The sequence below is a fragment of the Equus quagga genome, chromosome 14, assembly GCF_021613505.1.
Source record: "Equus quagga isolate Etosha38 chromosome 14, UCLA_HA_Equagga_1.0, whole genome shotgun sequence".
NCBI lineage: Eukaryota > Metazoa > Chordata > Mammalia > Perissodactyla > Equidae > Equus > Equus quagga.
Window position 1 is genome coordinate 52,466,206 of NC_060280.1, and position 5,505 is coordinate 52,471,710.

A 5,505-nucleotide genomic window follows, 5' to 3' on the forward strand; every position below is an offset into this window, starting at 1 on the left:
AGAACAAAGGGTGGAGTTCCAGGAAGAGATAAAGCAATTTTCTCCCCTGAGAAAGAAAGGTGAAATGTGTGTGAAAATCACTCTTTCATTCAGAGCCCTGGGGTCTGTGTTATTCTGGGGAGAGCTCCGGGAAGTCAGACAACTCCCTGCTAAGGATGTCACTGACACATGAGGCTGCAAATGCAGAGGGCAGAGTGAGCCAAGTCACAGAGCTCTTGACCTCACTTGTGTGTTGTCCCAGCCTTGCCTAAGCCATCCCTCCCCTCCTCCCAAATCTCTGAATCCTCACCCTGTGCTAACTCCATCTGGAAGCCTCCTGTCTGTTCCCGTCAGCCCTCAGGTACATCCCTATGTAGAACTGATGGTTGATTTATGCACAGGACTAAATGCGGCTCTTCCTTTAGTGTATTATGAGGGCATTTTTCCTATGTGTTTGCTCTGTGGCTGTAATTGCACTGAAGTCTTTCTCAGGGAAGGCTTAGTGGCTAAGAGCATCAGACGCGGGTTCCAATCTTGGCTCTGCTTCTTTTTAGCTACGTAACTGGGGCCAGTTCACTTAACCTAAAAATGGAGAAAACAGTAATAGCCACCTCACCGAGTTGTTGTGAAGATTAAACGGAACAACACGTGTAAAGCACTTACACAGTGCTTGACACATAAAAAATGCTCCATGCCGATGAACACTCACTGGAATTCACACACTCCTGGTTGGAGGGCATCTGAGGGCAACCACTTTTGAGATGATTTGATGGTCTATATTAAAGCTGGACAGAAGCACAGATATGATCTAAGAATTCTACTTATAGGTGTACACCCTCTAATCTTTTGTTAGTTTCTAAGATCATCATCCTGGGAAATATGTTCTGACTTCTGAAGAGCCAACTGACAAAGTTTTGAAATACAACTCAATTATAACTTGGGGACTGTCTTGACTCTATTTTGTTAACAGTGCTGTGGTTTGGTGCTCTTTGGTACTTAAATTCCCAAGCTTTACCGGCCTCAAGTTCTTGGCACATCGTGGTGAGTTTAGACACGTAGTCATGTTTGGGAATTTTGGGCTCTGTTGTTAGAATAATTAAATCTTGGGCAGGAATTGGCTGACTTCCCAAAATAGACAAAGGTAGGTCCTATGATGCTAGGCCACGAGGCAGGGTTTCTTGGTATGACAGGTATTGCATTGAAATGCTTGACAGTTTTCACTGTTGAGGACAGCCTTATCTGTGTAAGAATTAAACTCTCATTTGGTAAAGTTTAACTCAATGTTCTTTTATTCTCTCAGTAGAATTTTTACACTTGGTTGCAATGTTTTATGAATAAGGCCTCATTGAAATAATTTTTGGTACAATTATGAAACTGTCAGCCAATTCTACTTCTTCCTCCCTTCCTCCTTCCTTCCTTCCTTTCTTTCTATCTCCTCTGTAATGTTTTTAGATATTTCATAGTTATAAATGTGTATAATATAGATGCTTTACAGATGACTTTTAGTTATGGCATTCTCGGTTTGGAAACTTGCTGAATGATATTGCTGATATGATAAAAAATTTTGAATTTAAGGCACATGATTTTGAATGGCCATGTCCTATGGGCCATGGTTGGTTGGTCGTTTTTGTTTGTTTGTCTGTCTGTTCATCTATTTGTGAGTTCAGATCAGTTCAGAATTTCGTGCCCGCTGGGAAGGAGAATAGCTCTGTGAGATCTGGAGCTGGCTCTAGATGTAGTTTTCGTATTTCTGTGTTTATTCTTAACTCACGGCTGAAGTGCGAGACTGAAGCCATAAGCTCTCTATGTGCTTATGTGTCTGCATGTGTTAGTTTCTGTAACTGAAAATGGCCCTGTCCTTTAGCTGTGAAAGTGGAGAATGCTTTCCAACTTCTGGAAGGTATTAGTACTGAAAGGGATTAATAAATTAGATTATAATGTCTCCTAAATTAAAGAAGCTCTGTTCTGATTTTTTATAGAGATAAACAAGCACTCATATAATTCTAATTTTCCCTAAATTCATGAAAAATAAGAAAAGTGAAGTTTCAACATGGTAACTATATTAACTTTTTAAAAATATCCTGTTTTACAGAGACTGTTAACCCAGATACATCTTAAGAATTTGAGTTCGTATAATAACTGTAAGTCTTTGGTAAATTAGAATGGTTTAATAATTTTGGTTTTTTTGAAAAAAGCTAACTCTTTTCTCTAATTTATCGGTGTTAAGTATAATACGTGTAATTTTATTTTATTTTTAAATAAGAAATGAGTTTGTTTTCTCATGAAGATACTACTTAATTTGTACCTTCTCAGTGAGGTCTTCCCTGGCTTACCACACTTAAAATTACAAACGACATCCCCAATCCCTGATTCCCAATTGCCAAATACTGCTCTATAATTATTTTTTTCCATAGAACTTATCATCTTCTGACATACTATCTATCTTAATCACTTATTGTGTCTACTGCTTACCGCCTGTCTTCCTCAGGTACATTGGAAGTTCCATGAGGGCAAAGGGTTTTGTTTTGTTTGCTGATATAATACAAAGGTCACGTCCATGTTCAATAAATATTTTTGAATCAATTAATGTGGAATTGATGCTGGATGCCAGCAAAGATGGGAGGTCAACGACAATATATATAGTTAGGCTGGCCAGCTTCTGAAAGATCCCTTCTCTCGCTCCTCCCCAGGCTAGACACTAGAAAATTACAGACACACATAGCAGCAGTCCCCAGAAATGCTCAGAACCTGACGCTAAATTTCTGAGACCTTCCTGAGGGGAGGATGCACTGATGAGGATGAGAAATGAGAGTGGTTGAGTCCAGACTTCGTCACCAAGCACTCTGCCCTGTGGTGCTTCGATTCCTCCCCCTTCCCCAAACTCGGCAAGAAGGCACAAACTGCAATGTGGGCATCATCCTTCCCCTAGCCAGGGAAACTAATTATCTCATGGAAATGTGAGCTCACAGAGGAAATTAGTGAGAAGGTGTTCAAAAGAAAGTTCACGTACTGAAAACCTATATCTGAACACATGGAAAGTATTTAAAAAAATTTGATTACATATTAAGTCAAAAGACAAATTACAGTAAGTCTTAGCAAATTTTTAAAAATTTATGTCATTCAGATTGCATTCTCAGACTACAAGGGAATTAAATTAGAAGTCAGTAACAAAAACATTAATTGAAAATATTCCTAAATGTTTGGAAACTTTATAGTGTTCTTCTAAATACTCATGGGCAAAAGAAAAGAAATTATATTGTGAATTTTAAAATACTTGGATCTAGACAATAATGAGAATAGCATGTTTTAAAACTTGGGGATTTGGGGCGAGCCCTCTGGCCGAGTGTTAAGTTTGCATGCTCTGCTTTGGAGGTCCAGGTTTTGCTAGTTCAAATCCTGGGTGTGGACCTATGCACCACTTGTCAAGCTATGCTGTGGCGGTGTCCCACGTAGAACTAGAATGACCTACAACTGGGATATACAACTACGTACTGGGGTTTTGGGGAAAAAAAAAAAAGACGAAGATTGGCAACAGATGTTAGCTCAGGGCCTGTCTTCCTCACCAAAAAAATGCATAGAACTAGGGAATTGAATAAAAACAGGAAAATTTATAGCCTTGATTGCTTATATTAGGAAAGAAGGATGACTCAAAATTAATGTGTCTCATTTAAGAAGTAAAAAAAGAACAAAATAAATCCAAAGAATATAAAATGAAGAAGATAATAGAAATCAAGGAGAAATCAAAGAAATAGAAAATGAACATACAGAGAAAGAGACAAAAAACATGTTGCTTCCAAGGAAACAAATGGAGAGATTGATGGGGAAAATAAAAAAAGAGAAGGGATCAGATAAACAATATAAGGGTGTGAAAAGGGTCATGATTAAGATACAAGCTTGAAATAGAAGAGCTAATTAAACCAAAGTAAGTAGAAGTATGGAAATAATCAGAGTGAAAAATCAATAAATTAGGAAATGGACATACAGCTGAGAAAAATCAATGAAAATGAAAGTTAGTTCTTTGAAAAAAATAAAAATGACAAACACTTAGCTAGATTGATTAAGGAAAAAAAAGAGTAGGGGCCAGCCCCGTGGCAGAGTGGTTAAGTTCATGTACTCTGCTTTGGCGGCCCAGGGTTTTGCCAGTTCAGATCCTAGGCATGCACGCGGCACTGATCATCAGGCCATGCTGAGGTGGCGTCCCACATGCCACAACCAGGAGGACCCACGACTGAAAATATACAACTATGTATCGGGGGCTCTTTGGGGAGAAAAAGGAAAAATTTAAAAAAAAATCTTAAAAAAAAGAGTAAAAATACAACTTACCAATTTCTGGAATGAAAGTGGGGACCTCAAAATATTTACTATACATTTTAAATGGATCTTAAGAAAATATTATTTAAAAACTTGATGCCAATAGACTCAACAACTCGTTTGAAATGGACAGTGTCTTTGAAAGATATACTTTCTAAAACAAAGACAGGGAAAATAAAAAAATCTGAATAACCTATATGAATTAAAGGAATTGAATTTGTAATTAAAACTTTCCTACAAAGAAAACTTCAGGCCCAGGCAGCTTCACTGGTAAATTCTATTAAACATTTAAGATAAAAATAATACTGATCATAGACCAACTCTTTCATATAACAGAGAAGAAGGATATACTTCCCAACTCATTTTATGAGGGCAGCATAAACCTAATAGCAAAACCAAACAAACACAAGAGAAGAAAATCTCAGGCTAATATCCCTCAGGGACACAGATGCAAGTATTTTACACAAAGTGCTCTCTCCCTCTCATCTTTTCTTCCTCTCTTTCTCTCCCCCTTTCTCTCTCTCTCTCTCTCAGAGCAAGACTGGCCCCTTTGAGACAAACTCCACTGATCGCTTAACTGAGGTTCCAGGAGTAACTGTTATCTTGAACATTGATTTGGGTACTGGGAAGGCCTTGGCCTGAGGTAAAGACACAGCCACACTGGTTTTCAGGCAAAGACAGAAGAATGTGGCAGAGACCTTGTTTGTCCCTTTCTCTGTAAGGCTTGGTGAGATTGCAAACAGAGGTGTTTTCACTGTAACAACAAAATGGAGTTTTTTTTTTTCAATTTTGAAAGTTTTTTTCACTCTTTTTTAATGAGTTCCTAGGCTACCACAACTTTCTGAGAGAAGAGCAATCACTAAGGTATTGTATTTTCTTTTGTGATTTGTTCTTAGATTTTTATACCAAGAAACGTATAAACCAAAGAAAGAAACCCTCAAAACCTCAAAAACACTTGTTGAAAATTAAACAATGTTCTTGAAGAGGAGAGGAAGAGTGGATTAGTAAACTGAACACTGGCTGGTGATTACAAAAACTTAAGATCATTTTTATCAGCCTTCTTATTCTTTTATAATCCATTTTTGCCCGAGGTTCCTTGGTAGTCTGTGGAGGTGGAAGGCTCAAAGTGTTGTAGATAACAATACAAGGGCTATGACTCCCAAATTTCTATCTCCAGCTCCAAATTACTCCTTGACCTCATGCTTTTCTATCTAT